The 23067-nt window shown below is 43.4% G+C and overlaps 1 protein-coding gene and 1 non-coding gene across 3 annotated transcripts in view; one reads left to right on the top strand and one right to left on the bottom strand.

Moving 5' to 3' along the window:
• Positions 1-23067, bottom strand: part of Nhsl2 (NHS like 2) — a 243405-nt gene that overhangs the window by 158336 nt on the left and 62002 nt on the right. The gene's annotated exons all lie outside the window — the stretch shown is intronic.
• Positions 21864-21966, top strand: LOC127675875 (U6 spliceosomal RNA). Its single transcript, XR_007975561.1, has one exon. It is a non-coding gene; the product is annotated as a U6 spliceosomal RNA (small nuclear RNA).

Below are 23067 nucleotides of genomic sequence, written 5' to 3'. Positions count from 1 at the left end.
GACTCGTAATGTCCTGTAACTCCAGCTCCTGAGGATCTGATGCTCTCTCTCATTGGGCCTCCTTGTGCACCCATCACACAGGGCATACTCTCCCCTACATTCACAGAAATAAAATATAAATCTTTAAAGAAGAAAACAGTTCACTAAGTAAAAAGAATTCTCAGAGATGTGCAACCTAGTGCTGCTTTTCACATCAGTCACAAACTGGCAGCAAGGAGGCTGAATATGGCTCACAGATGCCTTGGGCTTGGCCTTCTTTCCCCTGCACAGTGTTTTCAAAAGTAATGTGAGGAGACTGGCATTGCTGCTGCTCATACCACAAGTTGTCTCAGACTTGGCTGACTCCTATTCAAATGTTACTTGCCAGGGATGGGTTGCAGAGTGTGGTCCTGTATGCATCTGTTAGCATCCCCAGGCCAGGGAAGCCCACGGCCCACTTGCTGGACCAAAGTCTTGCTGCTTAAAGGATGCTTGTCCTTAAATCACTCACATAGAACCCTCATATAATGGATGCCTTCACCATGGAGGTCTGGCCAGTTGCCTAGCAGCCAAAAGAAATGAAGAGCCAAGTACTGGCTAACTTCTGTATCAAACCCTCTCAGGTATCCCTAGTAGGAAGTGATGGGAAAGATAGGCAGGGTACAGAGAGCAGAACCCAGGATATCTCTGAACCCTTAGTATGCTCTGAACTCTCAATACTGAAAAGAGAGACAACATGGGCCCCAGCATCCCTCCCATAGCTCTTATCTCGGCAAGCAACTACATTGCTGCAAGCTGCCTGGCCAGTCAATGATGATATAGCCTTAGTTGCAGAGAATCGAGTATATGTATGTCTGCATGTAAGATCTAGCTTCATGCCGGGCAGTGGTGGCGCACGCCTGTAATCCCAGCACTCTGGGAGGCAGAGGCAGGTGGATTTCTGAGTTCGAGGCCAGCCTGGTCTATAGAGTGAGTTCCAGGACAGCCAGGGCTACACAGAGAAACCCTGTCTCGACAAAACCAAATCCAAAAACCAAAAAAAAAAAAAAAAAAAAAAAAAAAAGATCTAGCTTCATGCACTATACTCACTCAGAGCCCCAGGAGGCCCTGAGTGTACCAGGAATGGCACAGTTGGTGTGTGGGATTCTGTGCTTCCACGGAGCGCACTGCAAGTTAGCTGGAAGACGCAAGGAAACCTCAGTGGGTCTGCCTCTGCCAGGCACAGATCTGGTTGCCCGTTCCTGCTGCTCCTACCTAGCTGACACTGGGCTATCTGGCCTTGTCCCTAGCCATGCTGTCAGTGCCAGAGCATTTTGGCTTCAAGCTGTTCAGAAGAAATCCACATGCCACAGCTACAGATAGGCTCCCCAACCTTGTCTCAGACATACACACCTAACACACGGTGCAACTCCAGTCATCCCCCAGTCACGCTCCACCTCCACATACCCTCCCTCCTTCATTTTCCCAATTTTTGGTCACGGCCACAACTGAGCCTCACCTAACCAGCACCTATGATCCTTTAGCCCCTGGGAGGCCTGACAGCCCCACAATTCAAGTGCTCATTCCTCTTTGTAGGCCTGGTTGACATGAGTGGGCTGTGGTCACACAAAAGAAGCCACGCCCGACAAGCATGTCAAAACATTTCCCCCGGGACTCTGCAATGAGTTCCGTGAAGTTGTTTTGCAAAGTTTACCTTTTCTATTCTATTTGATGTTGACGAAAAGGACTATGGGAGACTTGTCTCCTTGAATTCATAAGCATCACAGTAGGAGAGAACAGAGATAGGGAGGCCAAGCTAGGCGGCATCAGTCTCCCTCACTGGGAAGCACCCTGGAGTTGTTCCAGACACGTGAGACAGCTTAGTCTGAAATGTAGCCTTTCTCTCCCCTTTGCTACCCCTCTCTCCCATCCCTTTCCTAGACACCATTTGAAGCGCACACACTCACCAGCCATCTACTCAGCTCTCAGCACTTCTTACCCAGACGCTGCCCAAGAGTGGGGCTCAGTTGCTGTTGGAGCTGAGCTGCTGCCTTCCAGTTGCTGCTGTGTCTGTCTAACATCTCTCAGGGAGCTGTGCTCTGCTGGCCTGTGGCCAGGCAGATTTGCAGCTCATGCAGCCCTTGGGACTGGTTAATGCCAAGGAACTCAGTGGGGAAAATGCTTCCCTGATCCCCCTCTGCCCTCTGTGTGTGGCTCTGTGGAGTCCCTCCATAGACTGGGCCATATCCAGCACACACTCTCATTCAACACTCTGTCCTGGACAGTACCCTGCCAGGCAACTTGGGCTAAATCCATACTTTGTGCTTCCAACCAATGCCCTCTGTATGCCCAGCTGGCTGCCAATGGCACGCTGTGCTTGGTCCTTTCTGCACTGTAGACGGGCACCACTTGTGCTTGGGTATGTAAAAACAATCGCTTTCAATGGAATACCGTCTCCCAGGGCAGCTGACCACACAAGTCAGAAATACTAAAGGCCCTCACTACTGTTCTTTCCTGGGCTGTTACAGGAAGCACAGTCAGTCGCGTCTGGCTGCTGGATATTAGATGGCACTGCAAACCGCTTAAGCAAAGCACTAGCAAGTTTCCTTTCAAAGCAGGTTAAACAGAATTCCAGCCGTGCCAGAGTTGAAAGGGAAGTAAACACTGTCTAATCCCAGAGTCACAAATGTAAATGCCTTCAGGCACTGAACAGCTAATGAAAATGATGGGGTGGGGCCCAGGGTGGGGTAGGGGGGACAGGCACAGTACACAACTAAAGCATGCATGTGCTTGACACAGACATTTCAAATGAACTTCATGTGCTCATCAACAAACAGCTCTGTGGACGACTTGGGCCTGTGTGCAAGTTTGAGACTCTTGTGGAAGATTAGAAGCTCAGAAAATAGGAAGTTTTATCCAAGGGTACTACTTATTCAGCCAGTGAAAGAGTCCCCTGCACAGCTATTTAACAAAATAAGTCAAATGACAGCTCTTTTACACACAAAACCATGCAAGTTATTTTTAATTATCTTATTTATAACTTATTATAACATTATTAATATCATAGTATAACACTGGGATGGAACACATGACCTTTCATGTGGTAGATAAAGCACTCTCCCACTGATGCATACCCTAGTCCATCATGTCCTTGTCACACTTACTCTTTCGTGCCATTAGCTAACAAGTCCTGACCCCACCACTTCCTAAGTAATCTTCTGTGCAGCCATAGTCCTAAATTATACCGGACACAGCTTGCCACCCACTAGAGGATGGCAAGAACTGGGCCAGGACTTTGAACGGAGGCATTTGGACTTTATGATGTAAGATGCACAGCGGCCTTGGGGAAGTCCTCGGACAGCTGTTCTGTAAGCAGATCCATCTAGCAGTGGTGACAAGATGAACAGGGGTCAGGCAGCAGGGTGGGAGAACTTTGGAGGTATGGTGCAGGTGGTAAGCCAGGGACCAAGAAGAATGGCTGAGGCAAGGAAGTGGAAAGATGGGGATGTAGCCAAGGTGTGTGGCAGGGGGATGCCTAGAGTCTCAATGGAGAGGAGGAATCCAGTGGTCCAGGGTTGGGGGGAAGTAGATAGGCATGGATGTCCAAATGTTTTTCTATGACAGCAATATGAAGATGAGTAAAAAGAATCTAGTTTTATTCTATCATGGCCTTTCCCCCCTCCGTATGGAAAACTGAGCCCAGGCCTTCTAACCTCTAGACTTTTTCCTATGCCCGGAAGTGACCCCTAGGGGAATCCCAGTCAGAGCCTCTGGTTGAAATGGTCTGCCAATTTAACAAATACTAATCAAATAAATAACTAAAATACATTCTCCACCCCCGGCCTCTTTCTGTCCCCTACTCCAAAACAGCTCTGTGGGAAAGTTAGTTTGGGAATTTCCCACATGTGTCTATGACCGCAACGCCAGAGCAATGGTCTGAGTCAGCTATATAACCTTCGAAATTTGAAATTTGCTTCGTATCTAAAGCAGTGTGACTGGGAGAGGCATGGTGGTGCTATCACTTGGCTCGCACTGTCTCCTCAGACACCACCTGAGATTTCTGTGCTAGCTTCCAAAGTCCAAGGCTAGCCCTAGGTAGAGAGGGAGGCCAGCCAAGGCATGCAGCTAAACCATCCATCTCAGTAGATGGCTCACTCCCTCCATCCCATGAGAGTGAAATTGCCTTCAGTTCCCTCTTATGTTGCCCTTTCCTGTGCCCTCTGGTGAATGAGCCAGAATCGCTATGGGGTTCCAAAAATAGATAATGACTTTCAGTTCAAACTTTGGTCTTAGAAAAGGGACTCAAAATGTTGTGGATGAAACCGAAGCTGAAGGAATCATGGGCCTCTGGGAAAAGGATTGAGTCTTTAGATTCCAATTTTGGTTCAAATCCAGTTTGGGTCCCTACCAGATGTGCGGTTTGGTCCCAGTTTTCTCATGTCTCAAATCACAATGATGTGATTCCTTTCTCAGGATTGCCACAAGGATTAAATAAGATGTATGCTCAGCTCCTGACAATAGTGTATGCTCAAGGAAAACCAGCTCTGCCCTTCATGTGTACTTTAAAGACCAAGTGCTTTTAAAAATAAGAACCAGAGAGGAACGGTGGCTTACTCCTGAAACCCTGGCACTCAGGAGGTCGAAGCAGGAGAACCAGGGGTCCAAGGTCATCCTTGGCTATATAGCAGATTTGAGGCCAGCCTGGACTCCTGGAAACTTTATCCCAAAAATACTAGAATGAAATAAAATAAAGATCAAATGTTTTACTAAATGCTTCAGGCTATTGTCATTTCATTAGACGGGTATATTCAACTTCAGTTACTTAAAGTCCAGCCAGGATACAGAAGTCTAGGGCAGCACTCATTGTCCATCACTTTACCATCAGTGCCACAAGTCTAAGTGTCAGTTCTCTTTCCATTATTCCACAAATATCCCTCATCTGAGGCAGGTCAAAACCTAAAGGAGGGGATGACTTGTCTAGGTTCATTCCTCTAAGAATCCCTGCTTTTGGTGTTAGTGGCCTGGCTCAGGCCAGCTTGAGAAGGCTTTCATTAGACATAGTCCCTAGTAGGAAAGCCTAGCATCCTGTTCCTGGGTCTTCAATAAAATAAGCAGTTTAGGATAGCTGGCGGGAGGCCTAGTGGTGACATTCTAATATACTAATATATACTACATATAGTATTTTTAAAAGTTTATTTAATTTATGCATGTGAGTATACTGTCACTGTCTTCAGACATACCAGAAAAGGGCATCAGATGGTTGTGAGCCACCATGTGGTTGCTGGGAATTGAACTCAGGACCTCTGGGTCAGTGCTCTTAACCGCTGAGCCATATCTCCAGCCCCCCACACCATACAGTCTGTACAACTTCACTCCTCCCTTGCAGCCCTGCCTACAAATGGAAATAAATGGTAAAAATCTATTTCTTTAAATTTGCCTCACCCAGAAGATCCATCGCTACCTAATCTGTATACAGTGATGGTGTCCAATCGGAATGCAAAGACCTTTCAAAGGTCAGTAAATTCAAATTTTTCATCTTTAGCTGGAAAGCCAGACGGAGAATTTTGCCTATGTGATAGCTTGGTCTAGATCAGAATCTTCTGAAACAGTCACACACACACACACACACACACACACACACACACACACACACACATGTATATACTTGAAACACATGTATGCATACAATACAGCCACAATTGCTAACAGAACACATTCCTATACAGATAGCTCCTGATGATTTCTTGTCAAGTTGATCATGGTGGCTCTAAATAGTTCTTTCTCCCTTTAAAAGTAAAGCTTTATTGATATATAATTCACATGCCACCACAGTTAGGATCTGTAAGAATCCCAAATGTCTGTGTTAAAGGCTTGGTCCCAGCTTCTTACCATTGAGAAAATGGTCTAAATGCTAAGAGTGAGGCCTAGTGGGGGCGACTTTAGGACATGCAGGAAGTGTTCTTGAGGGAGTTGTGGGATACTATTCTCTTCCTTTGTTTCCCTGACTTCTAACTAGTCACCAGCACCTTGGCTTTGCCCAGCACTCCTGCCATGTTTGGCTGCCACAGGCCCTCAATAGTGAGGCCAATTGATCTAAGACAGAACACCAAAACCATGAATGGAAATAAATCTTTTTGCTTTGTGAGTTCATTATCTCAGATGTGTGTCACAGTGATAGAAAACTGATGAAAACATGTACTATCTAATCAACCAATTAAAGTATATAATTCAGGGGATTCAGTATGTTCAGAATTGTGTAGTCCTCCAACAATTTAACTTTAATATGCAACTCCTCCCAAGGAAACCCCAAATTTATTTGTCAGTGCTCTACTTCCATCCTCCTTTAGTCACTGTAACCACTAGTCTATTCTGCCTCTGTGGATTTGCCTCATCTGAGCACATCTCAAAAATGGAAGAAGCTCTTCCCCTGGCTTCTTCCACTTAGCACAATGTTTCCAAAGTTCATCCATGTTACAGCACATATCTTCAGTTCATTGGGGATTTTGTTTGTTGGGTTTGCGACAAGGTCTCATTCTGGTTTTGAGGCTGACCTTGAACTCACTATATAGCCCAGGCTGGTCTCAAATTCACTGCTCTCCTCAACCTCCGCTGTGCTGAGATTCAGATAGGTGCCACCATGTCTGACTTCCTTCCTTCCTTCTTATAACTGAGCTCCATCATGTGGATTTGCTTCCCCACTCACAGACCAAAGGAAATTTGTGCTATTTTCACTTTCTAGCTGTTAATGCATGGGCACTATGAATGTTTATGTAAAAGTTCTTATGTGGATATATGCATTTATTTCTTTGATATAGTTATACGGGGAATATCTAGATTATATGGCAACCTGGGTCATATGATTAATGTTGGGGGGAATTACTGGACTGTTACTTACAGAGACTGCATCATTTTACATTCCTGTCAGCAATGTCTGAGAGTTCTAATTGCTCCATATCTCTATCAACAGCTTGTATTGTCTGTCTACTAAATCACATCCATCCTGGGCTGGGCTGGGGATGTGGTTCAACTACAGAGTTCCTGCTTAATGTGCACACGGCCCCAAGTTTAAACCAAAAACTATCAAAAGAAAAGCAACACACACACACACACACAATCACAGTCATCTTTTTCTCTTCTCTCTGCACCTGTGCCCTTTCTCTCTTTCTATCTCCCTCCCCTCCCCCCTCTTTTCCCAGGGTGATTTCCCTGGCCTTGGTCCTTGGAGCCACTGAACTCACTCACCCAAGAGCAGCTTCCTAATAAACTTGCCTTTAATAAAATCTTTTTAAAAAGAGAGAGATCATAGTCATCTTATTAGGTGCAAAGTGGTACCTAAGACTCAAGTTTCTCTCAAGGACAATGATGTTGAATGTTTTTCTGCGTTTGTTGCTCATTTGTGTATCTACTTTGGATACAGACTATTTGGATTTTTCTTTCTATTTTTAAATTGGTCATTTCTTTTATAGGTGTTTCGCTCGCATATATGTCTGTGTGCCCTGTGTGTGCCTGGTACCTATGGAGGCCAGAAGAGGGCATCAGAGACCCTGGAACTGGAGTTACAGAAGGTTGTAGCTCAGGTTAACCTTCAATTTATGATTCTTCTGCTGTAGCCTTTCAACTGCTGGGATGACGGGCATGAGCCACCCACACTTAAACTATGTGTATAAATTCTTCTGAAACAGGGTCTCATCATGTTGATGAGTGAGTACCAGGCTGGTATAGTACTTACTCTGTACTCCAATGTGGCCCCAAACTCTGCCTCCCCTTTCCTTCCAAGTGCTAGGATTATAAATGTGTACTACTGCTCTTGGCTTATACCTAACATTAAAAGCAAGATTAAAAAGTTAAACTAATTGTAAAAGATGGTTTTGATTGTGTGACATTTTCGCATACCCATAGACTGTTGGTCACATTTGCCCCTCAATATCCTCTCTTTTACCTCCTTCCCCACTCCCTAGATTATATCTTTTTAATAGTCATCTTCTATTTTCATTTCACCTTTATCTAGACTCTACATATGAGAGAAAAATATGTCACTCTCATCTTTCTGGGCTTGCTATTTCACTAAAGTGAAGATTGGGCTTTTCAGCCTTTCTCTTGCAAATAAATTACTTTCTTTTTCATGGCTGGGTAATATTCCACTGTGTATATACACCAATTTTATTTCTATTTTAGTCACAGGACCTCATAAAGTGTCTTAGACTTGACTTGAACTCACTTTACAGCCCAGCTAGGTTTTGATCCTGTGCCATCAAGGGGCATTTTCCTTACTCCTTACCGGGTAGATGACTATCTAAACTGATTCTTTTGTCTTGGCTATATGATCAGTGAGCACAGGTATGCAGGGACCTCCATTATGTGCTGGCTTTGATTCTTTGATATTTACCCAAGGGTGTCTAGACATAGTCTGTTAAGAGGTTTCCACAAGAAACAATAGGAATATTGTATTGGCATGTATCCATTACATTGCTTTGCATTGCTTGGAGAAATTGTTCTTGGTCATATGCTTTATTTTTATTCAGAGTAATGCTGGTCTGACAGAATGAGTCTGGAGGGATTATTTCTTCCCCTTAATTTTTTTGAGTCACTTAAGTAAACTTGGTGTTAATTCTTTTAAAAGTCTGGAAGAATTCAGAAGTGAAAGAAGCCATTCGGTCATGGGCTTTTCTTTGTTAGGAGAGCATCTCACTTTTCTCATTGTGTTCTTTGAAGCACATTTTTTTCCCTTTTATTCCTTTTGACAAAGTTCAGTGTATCTAATTTTTTCTTTGTCACTTGAGCCTTTGGTGTCATATCTAAGAAGTCTATGCCAACTCAAGGTTATGAAGATTTATGCTACCTTCTAAAACTTTAAAAGCTCTAGTTCTTACATGTACGTCTTTGATCAAGCCATTCTGAGATAACTTTTGTACATAGGGTCCACCTTTTACTCCGCCCCTCCCCTACAGAATCTTCTTTTTATTTCTGGGAGCAACACCCTGGTTACCATAAAGAATGGAATCTACCTCTAGGTGGAGACATGTTCTTGATTCCTCCCTTAAGAGCTAATTCTGTTAGTCAGGTCAACAACATACCTAAGGCACCACTTTTAGAGTGGTGAGTTCACCATAAGGTGATGTGCTTTTCCTTTCTAGGATTCTCACCCACTGATACAGTCCCTACAAGACACCTTGAGGTTCCCCTGGCTCTGACAGGCTTTCTGAGCCCTGCCTATTCCTTTTTCTTCTCTACTGTCTTTTCTTTTGGATGTTGGCCAGAGCCCAAGTATCTCTTTAAACTCCCTGATACTCTTTCTTTAAGGCTCCTCTCCCCAACATGTGGCTGCCTGCTGCCACAGGCTGATCTCCATGCCAGTGTATCTCAAATCACTGTCTCCCCAATTCACTTTTTCACATTCTCCCAAGGGCAGTTGTGAGATTTGAAGCTTGCCCACGTTGGGATTTTCCTTGTAAACTCCCTAATGCTTTGAGCTTCTCTGCCCTTCTCACCTCGTCCTGTGGCTGACCTCTATGGCAGCTTATCTCAAAGGCCATGACTTTCCCCCCTTTTCTTTTCTATTCTCCGCCTCCAGGCAGATGCTACATTTACAGCTTGTCTGCCCTGGGGCTTTCCTTTTAAGATGCTGATAAACTGTTCTTGAGCTTCCATTTGAGTTCAGTTTCAAATTCTTTTATTAACAAGACAACCTCAAAAGGAGACTCTGACTTCCTTGCAATCATATGTTAGTCCCACCAAGAATCTGCAACGTTTCCAGTAACATTTCTTTATTGCCTTTTAATGAGTTAATCAGCAGAGAAAATGAACTTGCTCCAGCACCACTAGACAGCGTCAGTTGGGTACTGGGATTAGATGAAATCATGAGTCATAAAAAGAGGCAATGTCATTGATTAGGACTCTTTGGGTACCCACCTACTGCGGTGGTTTGAATAACAATGTTTCTCATAGGCGCTGGCATCTAGAGATTTGACCCCCCCATTGGTGGCACTGTATGGTGAGGCTTAGGAAGTGTGACCTTGCTGAAGGAGTTACATCACTAAGGGTATGCTGTGTGGTTTCAAATGTCTCCATATTCCCTGTTTACACTCTCTGCTTCCAGCTTGTAGTTTGAGATGTGAGTCCTTAGCTCTCAGCTTCCAGCTCCAGTCACCACTGTCCGTCCGTGATGCCATGCTCTTTCAGTCATTATGGACACCTAACCCTCTACAACCACAAGCCCAAATAACCCCTTCCTTCTGTATTTGCCTTGGCTCATGGCATTTTGTAACAGCACTAGAAAAGAAACACAGTAAACATTCAAAGTGAGACATGAACTTGTCCAATGTTCCACAACTGACAAGAGGCAGAGTCAGAATGTGCATTGGGCCCATCTACCACCAAACCCCCAAATCTCGGTGCTACAGAGCCGCAGAAATGCAGAAGTAGGCATCATTCTGTCCACTGATCCTATGCATTTACTATCTTGATGTAAGTGTGTGTTAAGTACTAAGTGTTTCAGACACGTGGGAGGATGGCCAGATGAGTACAGTTTGCATGGTGTACGGCTGGTATTGGATACGATGTGACATCAGAGGAGTCTGGAAGATGACAGAACCATGAATAGCCTAGCAGGAATATAAATGAAACCTCGGCATTCATTGCCACTTTTGATTTGAGTTGGGTTTTGATATTGGGCCTTGCTCTGTAGCCTGGAGTAGGACTGTAGAACTCACAATCCTACTTCAGATTTCCATGTGCTGGGATTCAGTGTGTGGGCCTCCATACCCAGCCAAAAGCCCAGCATTTAGTAGGGAATGCATTAACAATTTCATATCTGGAATATAAGTGCCGTTCTGCACTTCCACTGAGCAAAGCATCGACCTTGGAAACCTTTTTCTTTTAGTCCCACATACCGCGATCCTAAGAGCATGGCAGTGTATGGAGATCTTCAGGTACATGGTCTAAGAGCCTTGGCACCAAGTGAGAGCCCCATGACTGAGGTGGGCTCTTTTAAAGCATCCAAGGCTGGTAAAGTGAGGAGTGGGATCCCTTCTTGAAGGGCACACACTCCAGTCAGGAGCTTGTAATGCATGGGAAAGTGAGAATGAAACTAGAAATGGAAACTCAGAGGGAAAGTTTCAGACAGGCCTAATGGTTTCTTGATTCATTTTCTGATCATATTAATGATAGGTTTTTAAATCAAGACTTACCATGCACCAGTTGCTATAGCAAGCACTTTATATGTAGTAATTCTTTACTCTTACGACAACCCTATGGTAAAGCTCTCCCTCTCTCCCTCTCTCCCTCTCCCTCTCTCTCCCTTTCCCTCCCTCTCCCTCCCCCTCTATCTCTTCCTCCTCCTCCTCCCTCTCTCTCTCTTAGAGATAAGTTCTCACTCTGTATATCCCAGGTTGTCTGGAATGCATTGTATAGCCCAGGCTACCCCTGAATTCTCAGCAATCTTTCTGCCTTAGGTTCCCAAGTTCTGGTAATGCACATGTGAGCCACGACACTCAGCTCCCTTTAGTGGGCTACTGAAATGGGTCACCCAGAACCACTAGCCCTCCAGGAATGGGACCTCAGTTACTGTGGGAGGTGTTTTTTCTACTGCTCCTACATCTTTTTATTAGTTTAATTGTACGTGTATGTGTGCTTTTTTCTGGTGTGTGTGTGTGTGTGTCTGTCTTTCTCTCTCTCTCTCTCTCTCTCTCTCTCTCTCTCTCTCTGTGTGTGTGTGTGTGTGTGTGTGTGTGTGTGCTATGCTCACAGAAACCAGAAGACCGTATTGGATCTCCCCCAACAGGAGTTTCTGGCAGTTGTGAACTAGTATGTGAGCGCTGGGCTCTGCACTCTGATCCTCTGTAAGAGCAGAAGTGCTTTTAACTGCTGAGCCTTCCCTCCAGCCCTGCTCCCAGGTTCTCAAAGAGAAAAAGAATAATTGTCAACATTTAAAAGTAAGACAGTTTACATTAATATCTGTGTTTCTTGCCTCTCTTATTCAACCAGAGCTTTGAGCAGCATCAAATGGGCATTTTAACAGGACACAGTGGGTGGGTCCAGCAGCGGGTGTTTCCTTGGACTCTGGGACATCCTACAGGACCGACTATGCCTACTTCTCTGTCATTTTAGTTGACTAGAGAAGAGCCCTGCCTTTTATCAGGTTTCAAGCCTAGATTCTGGTGTGTGTGGGGGGAGGGGGATGGATGTGTATGGAGGGAATACTGTTCTCTCTATAAAGAGTACTTAGGGCCAGGAAAGAAGAGAAGACTGTTATGGAAAGAGGCCCAGAGTAAGCCTTGAGACAACTGGTATGACAAGGAAGGCCAGAGGTCAAGGAGGTGAGGTCATCATGGTGGCCAGGCTGTTTAAAGAAGGAATAAATGGTATTTACTGGTGGAGGGAGAGTGGAAGGAGGGGAAGAGGGACTTGGAGAGAGACAGAGATAGCGAGGGAAGGACAGCTAGCATGCAGGGAAGTAAGGAGGCAGTATCTAAATTCATGGTATTCTGAAAAAAGCTGAGAGGCCCCACTGCAGATGTGCTGGGAAGCTGTGGGAGGAACGGCTGTGTTTAGAACAGAGAGATGGAGAGTGGGCTATTCTGATACAAAGGGAGAGTACATGAGTGAAGGTCGGATGAGGAAGGGAGAGGTCAGGTCACCCCTGCAGTGGTCACACACTGCAAGTAGCCAGTCCTCAGTGTGCCCCTGGCCATCACGCCTGAACTTCCTTTGAAAAGGCAAGAAAGGGAGTGTCCCCAGGGAGCAGATGAATCAGTATTTACTCCTTCAGCCCCAAAGCCAGGGAAAATGGCTGTCTGCTTGGGGCACAAAGGATGTTGGCTGCTCAGAACTGGGACATACAGGGTGAATAATGGGGAACAGAAGCAAAGGCTGCTAGGGCTGCGTCTTCTCCTTGGCAATACTGCCCTTTGTCACAACTGGCCATTCTCTTGAACAAATTGTGGAGCTGAGAAGAAGTCCAGCTGGGGAGAAGGTATCCAGTCAGAAGGTACCTGTCCCAGGAGCACCACATTTCTGCATGCTCCAGTGAGCAGGAGCTGCAGAAGGAGACAGGGGGGCAGGGAGAAGGGACAGGAACTTGCCAATGGCAAAGTAGTTCAGAGGCACAACAATGTCTTACTCAGTCCATCTGCCGTACAGTGCATTGCATTGCAGCCTGCCCTATATGCTTCCTGAAATCAGATGAGGGCTATTTTGTGTTCTTGCCAACATTTATTACAGACAATTTTCCCACCCACCTTCATAAAACTTCAATTGAAATTTCAACGCTATGGTTGTATTAACAGCAGAGAAGTCTCAACATAACCCTCAAGCAGTTTGCAGGGATGAGATTATTTCTGCTGTTCCTGAGTTTAGAGTGATTTACACATAATTACTAGTGTTTCCCCTCTGATTACCGCCTGATTTCTGGAGAGCAGCTACTCTGCAAAGCACCTCAAACGATTTTTTCACTTGGTTTGTGAAATGAGTCTTATATTGAAAACCTATCCTGCCATTTTGTGTGCTTTCATTTGCGCCTGCATGAAATCTCGGATCTGGCCTTGATTGAATTCTAGGAGAGATAATATGTGGCAAAAGTTTCCAACAAAAGAAACATTTTTCTCCTGGAAAAAAAATTTAAGGGTTGGGACTTCCAGGATGGCTGTGTGGGAAGCTCTTCTCTCTCTCTCTCTCTCTCTCTCTCTGTCTGTCTGTCTGTCTGTCTGTCTCTCTAGTGTAACAGGCATTTCACTGGTGAAAAATTTAAAAGCACCTATTTAAAGTCTCTGGAAACTGTTCTCAGAGCACACACAAATCGAGAAGTATTTATCCAAGGGAATCTACTAAATGTCAGCAAGGACCCCAAATCTGGAGCATCTGCACCACAACAATCCATGTCCCCACCCCCACCCCTACCCCTGCAACTATATTCTGTGTGACTTTCTGGATGGGTGAGGCCACAAAAGCACGGCTCCCTCTTCCTCACTTCCCAGTCTAATAGTGACAATTCCACCCTAGGAGTATCCTAGGGTGACACTCCGCGTGTCAGTGTAACAGACACTCTATTTTTGGTGGAAACAGCCTTTTCCCTACACAGATCCAACTTACATGGCAGACATTCTGTCCTAGGCTCTGCAGGCCAAGAACGTGGGTCTCGATCACTCTACCCTAGCTTGCTCTTTGGACGGAAAGTCCATACTCAGAGAGACAGGAGAGGAGGACTACTACTACCGTTATCTTTTTGGTATCCAATCACAGGGCAAGGGGTTATCAGTCTGGGAGATGCAGGGACTGCCCCCAGTGTCAGTGGCCTACAGGCCTTGCAGGCAGGAGGTGGGATGAAGAGCTCCACAGGTCTGGCAAAGTTCACACGTTAGAGTATTGTTGAAAACAATGGAGATGCCAGCCGTGAGCAGTTAACAGGAGGCTGGTGGATATAGGAAACAAGCAGCAACAGGAAAGAAAATGGCAGAGTAGCCAGAGACACACTAGAGAAAAGCTGGGAGGGAGACAGCTAGACAGACACCTCATAGCATCATATGAAAGGCTTGGTACAAGCACAGGCCGTACTCAAGTAATCAACCGCGAGAGCGGGCCTCGGGGCACACTTGCAAACAGTCCTGAGCCACCTCCAGGTGAAGGACGAGCTTTGCCAGCTCACAGTCTCTGATCTGACACCAGTTGAAGAATCAGCTGCTTTCGCTGAAGAGTCACTCTCACAAAGCCATGCTTAAAGTTAAACTGCATCCTTCGCAGGCAGTCTAGGACTCTGTTTGCCTAGGATCGCACCCCTTCCAAGAATGACTTGGAGGACAATGTTTAAGCTCTTTGTTTCTTGACCTGCAAAGGCAGTGCCCAAGCCTCACTGTACACGCGCACACTTTCCTACCAGTAAAAATAGTCAGAAGAGACTTTTTAATCTGAACAAATGACAAAAATATACAGAACCTCAGAGAAGTGGGACACCATTAAGTGTACCAGCATATGTATGTATGTATGTATGTATGTATATATATATATATGTATATGTATATATATATATATAAAACAAACATGAAACCAATCCAGTTTGATGTAAAATATTAATGGCACATACAGCTCAATGTACTCCAAGTAGCATAAAACCCCCACAATTATTGAAATACTGAACTATTCAAACACAAAAGAAAATCTTGAAAGTAGGAAAAGAGAAACATTAACTCATCATTCATGTATAAGGAATCCTCAGTCAACATCTTAACAGAAACACAAAAGGACAAGAGGACATGATACATCCAAAGTGCTACAAGAAAAAAAAAAAGAAAAGAAACCCTGTTAATCCTTAAATCCAACAAACCCACATTTTATAAATGAAGACAAAATAAAGACCCCATAAGAATGCATGGTCAGCAAACACACTTTACAAAACACTAAAACAGTGCTTCTTACCCTTCCTAATGCTGTGTTAATACAGTTCCTCATGTTGTGATGATCCCGAAATCATAAAATTAATTTTTGTTGTTACTTCATAACTGTAATTTTGCTACTGTTACAAAGCATAATGTAAATCTCTGTGTTTTCCAATGGTCTTGAGTTGAATCCCCCCCAGGGGGTTGCAACCCACAGGTTGGGAACTACTGTACTAAGGGCGCATTTCCTTTCACTCTGAAAGGAAACGACTTCCAATAACACTGTACAGTCACACAGGTGATCAGGAGTTCCAGGAAAGGCAATTATGTAAATAACAACCAAAAGACGTTATAATGAGGAGTGAGGGTGTGGCTCAGTGGTAGAGCACTTGCTTACCACACAGAAGACCTTGGGTTCATGGGGCTAGAAAGATGGGTCAGCAGTTAAGTGCGCTTGCTGCTCTTACCAGGGACCCAGAATTCAGTTGTCAGCATCATATCAGGTGGCTCAGGAGCATATGTGAGGGCCTGCATTCCCCTGATACAATCCCCAGCACTTCGTGGAGAAAGTATATGTGCGGAGATAATACTAATAAACTTATTTTCATCATTTCTCTGATTTAAAAAGTGATTACATTAGTAACATCTATAAAACTATATTTTCTCCCTGTATCACAAATAAACAAAACATTTTTTGACTCAACGTGAGGGAGGTAGGATAAAAGCATTCCTGTGCACATGTGCTGGTGTAAGGATATGACCGAAGATGTTAAGTCAAATGTGCAGGGAGAAATGAGGAACTCCCAGCAATGGAGTTTTAGAAACTTTAAAAATCCATTCTACTCTTCCTTTCTTCTTGTATTTTCCCTAAAAGATGTAAGGCTATATAAAACAATAATCACAAACAGGTATTGTTAGATTTGGAATGTACATGGAAGAAAATAATAGCCCAAGAATGAAGAAAGAAAGGCAGCTACACAAAATGCAGTGTCTGGTGAAGGCACTTCAATAAGAACAGTGAAGACTGTTTTTGTAGTGGATTCTGTCAGCCCATAGTAGCTTGCAAAAGAAATGTCCTCCAGAGACCCACATACTTGAACACTTGCCCAGTTGATGGTGCTGTTTGGGGACATTGTGGAACCGTTTGGAGGTGCAGTCTCGCTGGAGAGAGTGCATCACCGGGGCATCCTTGGAGAGTTCTGAGTATCCTCTCACTCCTACTGTACTCTCTTATCACTCTTGTTTGTGGCTGAAGATGTGGTCTCTCGCTTCCTGCTCTGCTCGCTTGCTTCTGTGGCTCCCCTGCTTTTAAGGCCTTTCCTTCTAGAACTGGAAGTCAAAATAAACCTCTTCCTCCTGTAAGTTGCCTCACTCATAGTATTTTATCACATCAACAGAAAAATAAAGAACACAGAGAAGTTAGTTGAGAGATGTGTGGAAGATTTTGGCACTTTGGACTAGAAAAGCAGTTGAATTCTGTAAGCAGAGTTTAATGCAACATTCGAGTAGGCGCCTGGAAGACAGTAGTATTGAGAGAAATACCGACAATAGAGGTGGAGGGAGCTCAGGAGGTTTCAGATCATATTAGCAACTGGACTAAAGGCCACTCCTGTGGCATCTGGGTAAAGAATCAGGCTGCCTTTTGCCTGTGTTGTAAGAACTTGCTGGAGGCTACATGAAAAGTAATGGACTAACTTATTTGGTTGAGGAAATTTCACACAGCATAAGGTCAAATACATGGCATGGTTCTTAACGGCGATGCTTATGGAGGTCTTCAGTGGAAAAGAACAAGTGAGGCAGAAAGAAATATAAAATGTAGTTTGTAGAGAAAAATCAATGGGAAACTTAATGTTACAGGCAGGGCATGTGCTAGAAGAGAGGCTGTAATTGTTATGGAGAGTCCTGCTAGCACTAGAACAACGGGAAGGGTGCCCCCCAGAGAAATATCCCATCCAAGTAAGCTTCCAACTTGTGTAAAGAGAAAACCTAAGGAGGTTTTCTGTTTCTAGAAACTAATTGCTTCACCATGAGAAAGCTGCCACTAAAGTGGTTCAAAGTGGTGAGGGTCCATCCCAGGCTAACAGCTGAACTTACCAGTACTGGCTTTGGAGGCATAAAAGGTACAAGTACAAGGGGAGTGTCCACTTCAACCCCATGGTCTCAGAGAGCCCCTGACGCTAGGCACTGTGGGGCAGTGCTGCGGTTACTGTGAGAAGAGCATGGGAAGCAACTGGTTTGCAGCTCTGATAGTGAAACCCAAGGTGCAGTGCAGACACGGAGATGTTCGGGATGCCAGTGCTGTGAGACATCTGCAAATGAAAGCTACAAATACAGGATGGAACAAGCTAGAGAGAGGGAGAGAGAGAGAAAGAGAGAGAGAGACAGAGACAGAGACAGACGGAGAGAGACACAGAGAGAGAAGAGACAGAGACAGAGTAACAAAGACAGAGAGACAGAGAGAGTAGAGACAGAGAGAGCAGAAACAGAGAGACAGAGAGACAGAGTGACAGAGACAGAGAGACAGAGAGATCAGAGACAAAGAGAGACAGAGAGACTGAGAGACAGAGACAGAGACAGAGACAGAGACAGAGAGAAGACAAAGACAGAGAAACAGACAGAGACAGAGATAGATACAGAGAGAAGAAAGACAAAGAGAGACAGAGAGGAGAGAAACAGAAAGAGGAGAGACACACAGAAAGGAGAGAGACAAAGAAAGATGGAGAGAAAGAGAGAGAGACAGAGAGACAGAGAGACAGAGAGAAAGAAAGAGACAGAGGGAGAGAGGTGGCAGGCAGCAGAGTTGGAAGAGCAGAACCACCCAAGCAGTGGTCATGGCGCTACAGGATGTGGTATTAGCCCAGCTGGGTTTCAGTATTGCTTTAGCCCAGTATTTCCTCACCATGTCTTCATCCCCTCCCGCATTTTGGAATGGTAACGTGCATTGTCTGTAGGAAGTATGTACTTTGCTTCTTGTTTTTCAGGGGATCACAGTCAAGAAATTGTCTTGGGTCTAAGAAGCGACTTTGGACTTTATTTTAAACAATGTTAAAATTGTGAGAGAGTACAGAGACTTTCGAGGTTGGACTCAATGCCCTTTGCATCATGAGATGGTCATGAGCCTGTGGGGGCCAGGGGTGGGATGCGATGGTTTGAATAAGAAATGTCTCCCATGTTAGAACACTTGGCTCTCAGCTGGTGGTACTGTTTGGACCTTTAGAAGGTGTAGCCATGCTGAAGGAAGTATGGCAATTGGGGGTGAGATTGAGAGGTCACAAGCTACCCACATTTCTCAGTCATTATTTCTGCTCCATGTGAGAGGTTGAGATGTGACCTCTTGGCTTCCTGCTCTGGCTGTCTGCTGCCGTGTGTCTTCCATCACTGTAGAGTCCTCCTTCGTAATCGTAAGTCAGAATGAATTCTTTCCTTTATAATTTGTTTGTCATGGTATTTTTATCATGGAACAAATAAAACAACCGATAAATATGCTAAAATGTATTATTATAGCCCTCAAGTCAATTAAGAAGCTGTTGAGAAAACACCTCCCCCAAATATTAATATCAGAACAAACAAATACATCGTAAGTCTAAAATGTCAAAACAAAAATGAAATAAAAATACTGTAGTTGAAAAATCACTAAAGGAATTTATGTCATGAACTAGAAGACATTTACTTAATGCCAAAGAAGCAAGTAAAAGAGTAAAGGGAGAAAACTAACTGTGACATATGGGGAATACAAACCAAAAATGCCCAAGAAACTCAAAAATAAGCTAAATTTAAAGCAAGCAAAAAATTAAATAAATAAGGAAAATAAAAAAAAAATAAGAACATAGAAAAATAAAAGAGAAAATCAACAAAATCAGAAAGTTACCTTGGGGAGGGAGGACAAATCTTTGAGTAGACCAGTAGAAAAACAGAGAAGACCCAACTCTTATTAACATTATGAAAATGAAAGGAAACTAATATAGTATACATAACTATACTGAAACAAAGGAGATTTGTAAAATGAAGTAGAAAAATCCCAGAAAGAACAACTTCCTTTCTCAAGAAGGAAAATATGAATGCATTAAAACAAACAAAAAGACTGAATGAACACATTTAAAACTTCCACATGGCAAAGTCCTGCCCAGGTTGCCTTACTGATAAATTCTATAAAATACTTAAAGAAAAATGAAGCCCAAAGCCTGGTGAGGTGGCAGGTGGCATGCCTGCAGTCCCAGGGCTAGGAAGGCCCAGGCAGGTGGATAGTGAGTTCAAGCCTAGCCTGAGCTATACAGAGTTCTAGGACAGTGTGGGCTTCATACAGAGACCTGGGCTCAAAACCAAATGGAAACAAACACCCACCATCACAACAATTGCTATATGAAGCCCAAGACCCAAACCCTAAGCCAACAAACTAAAAAACCTCAAAGTGCCAAGTGTAGTGAAAAATTGACCACATTGAAAACATTTTAAAAAATATTTTCAAGATTTTATTTTATTTTATGCATGAGTGCTCTGCTTGCATGTACACCTGCATGCCAGAAGAGGGCATCAGATCCTTTTATAGATGGTTACGAACCACCATGTGAGTGTTGGGAATTGAACTCAGGACCTCTGGAAGAGCATACAATGTTCTTAATCCCTAAACCATCTCTCCAGCCCCCAATTTTGTTTATGTCCAGCAGAGAAGTCCAAAGGCAAACTACCACCCTTAAAAACTGGAGACTGACACTAGATACAGAGAAGGACAACTTAGGGTAGCAGAAGCTTCCAGGCCTGCTGCAGTAGTTCACATCGGTAGCTTCAGGTACTTGGGCTGTTGGAGCAGGAAGATCACTTGAGATGGGGAGATCTGAGGCCAGCCAGAGCAGCCAGTACATTTCTATAAGACCATGACTCAAAAAGAAAATGTGTGTGAAAGGAGGCAAGGAAGTTTCATAAGCAGAAAACAGTACTAGAGTATGAAAGTATGAATTGTAATTGACTGATTATTTAAAGTTCAATGAGGACAAGTTAACAAGGGGTAGCTAACAGTAACTTTTTATGGAGCATAAAGCACACATTAACCACTTTAATGGAAAGGGAATCACATGCTATCTACTCGCAGACCACAGCAGAAGTGGATAACAGAAAGCTGTTGGTAGAATCCTCAGGATTTAGAGGAAAGGGGGATGGAGACTCAGAGAGGGGCGTGAGAGGGACTGGGGGGATGGAAGGAGGGGACTTCAATCAGGCTGTAAAGTGAATAAAGAAATGAATTAATGAGAAAATTTATTTAAGTAAAACAAAAACAAAACAGACAAATAGAAATCCAATAATCTTTAAAGTCAGGCAGAGAAAAAAGGCATGGATTAACAATGTCACAAATGAGAGGGCATCATTTCTGATGGCACATGCACCAAAAGAATAATAAAAGAATTCAGTGAGCAACTCTATGCCCTCAGATTCAACACCCTAGACAAATCCAGTCAGTTCCTTTAGAGACAGCCAGACCAAACCCACACAAAGACACTAGACACTATGAATAGGCCTATGTTTATTAAAGGAGCTGGGCCGCTGATTAATACCTTTCCCAAACAGAAAACACCAAGCTCAGACTGCCTCAGTGGTAAATTCTACCAAATATTTGTAGGAAAAAAAAACATGTGCCAGTGTTCTTGAAGCCAGAGAGAATGCTTCTTAATGCACTCTATGAGGCTAGCAGTATCCACATACTAAAATCAAACAAAGACAAAGTCAAATCTAACAATGTAGAAAAAGAATTATACTTCACAATGAAGTGAGATTTATGCTAGGTATGAAGGGCTGGCTCAGCACCAAAAAATCAATCAATGCACTCAAGAGGCAGACACAGGAGTTTCAGAGAAGTTTGGTTTACAAAGTGAGTTTCAGGCCAGCAGAGTTACATGATGAGACCCTGTTTCATACAAACAAACAAACTAACTAACAAAACAAAAACAAAAATAAAAAAGTTAATTAGTTAACATAATCAATTACTTAATAAGGTAACAAAAATCCCCACGATAATTTTAATAGATGCAAAGAAAGGTTTTGATAAAAGCATCAATGTCTAGTCACAAAAAAGAACCTCAGCAAACTAGAAGGAAATGAGCCCCTGTAGTAGTGCACATTTGCAATCCCAACACTCCAGACACAGGTTAGAGGATTATGAGTTCAAGACAAGTCGGAGCTTCACTGTTAGACCCACATCTCAAAAGTTAAACACACCAAAAGAAAAAAATCTATAAAATAGCTACAGCAAACATACAATGGTGGGACTCTCAGAGCTTTCCCATTAAGATCAGGAATGAAAAGGCTAGGAGGTCCCCTCTGGTTACGGCTTTCCAACTCCTTACAGGGAAGATAATGCAGTAAGAGGTAAAGCATCAACAGAGAAGGGAGAGTCTCTGCTCACAAATCACATGATCATAGAGGTAGACAATGTGAAGAAAAGCAAAGAGTTCTTGCAACTAATATCACAAGGTTGCAGGACACAGGGTTGACATACAAAAGCCAACTGCAATGAAGAAGTGGAGTTTGGAACTCAAGACACATTACTATGATGTTTTCTTCAGTACCGTGCAAAGCTGAAACAATACAGGGAAGATTAATGTGGTCCCTATGCAAGGGTGATAGGCAACATTGTGAAATGCTTCATATATTTAGTATGTCTTTACCTCAAACTATATATATAAAATGTACAACCTATTCTATACTAATCATAACTTGTTCGTTGTTTTAAAAACATATCACCATATATTAGCATTCACAAAGTATCAAACACTTGAGTGAAAATTTGACATGAGCTATACAATATCTGTATGGAGAAAACTATAAAACCACAGTGATATAAAATCAATAACAAATGGAGGAGATATATTCTGTTCACAACAGGAAAATTCAATATTGCCAAGATGCCAGTTCTTTCTGAGTTGATCTGCAGGTTTATGCAATTCCAACTGAAATCCCAGAATGTTATTTTCTGGATATCACTAAAACTAATTCTAAGATTTTATACGGAGAGACACAAATGACCCAGAATAACTAAGTCCATATTGAAGGAGAGAAACAAAGCTGGAGGACTGACACAGTGCAATAAGCACCACATAACAAGCTGCGGCAATCAAGAACAAACAGGTCAGTGGGACAGAAATAGGCTTGAATACAGTCAACTACTCTAAGAGGAAGCAACAAAGCAACATGATGGAGCAAAGAAATCTTTTCAATAAATTGTGCTCAAACAACTGGACATCTCTGTGCCAAAGCAAGAAGGAAAGAGTGGAGGGAGGGAGGGAGGGAGGCAAGAAGGGAGAGAGGGAGGGAGGAAGGAAAATGGATGGCACACAAAAATTAACTCATCATTGTTCACAGACCTAAATGCAAAATGCAAAACCACATGACTAAATGGCTTGTATACAGCGATGTTTAGTTTGCCCTAGATTGTTAGTTTCCTTGTAATGCTGACAGCTGTCTTCATCTAGACCATTGTAATTTACCTTAACTGAGTAGATGTCCGTGGGGTATGCTGGCACACACCTTTCATCCCAGAACTCAAGAAGCAGATCTAGTTTACAAAGAGAACGAATTCCAGGCCAGCCTGAACAAGAGGGAGGCTTTGACACAAAAAGCCAAACAAACTAGTTTTCTGAGAAGTTTTTGGATCCATAGCAAAAAATAGTAATCGTGGAATTCCAAATAAGTCCTGATTTCACAGGTGTTAAACCTCCTCCACTATCAACACATCACACCAGAGCTGTACATTTGT

The sequence above is a fragment of the Apodemus sylvaticus genome, chromosome X (genome assembly GCF_947179515.1).
Source record: "Apodemus sylvaticus chromosome X, mApoSyl1.1, whole genome shotgun sequence".
NCBI lineage: Eukaryota > Metazoa > Chordata > Mammalia > Rodentia > Muridae > Apodemus > Apodemus sylvaticus.
The sequence above is the reverse complement of the archived record's forward strand: the minus strand, read 5'-3'. Positions and strand labels throughout refer to the sequence as shown.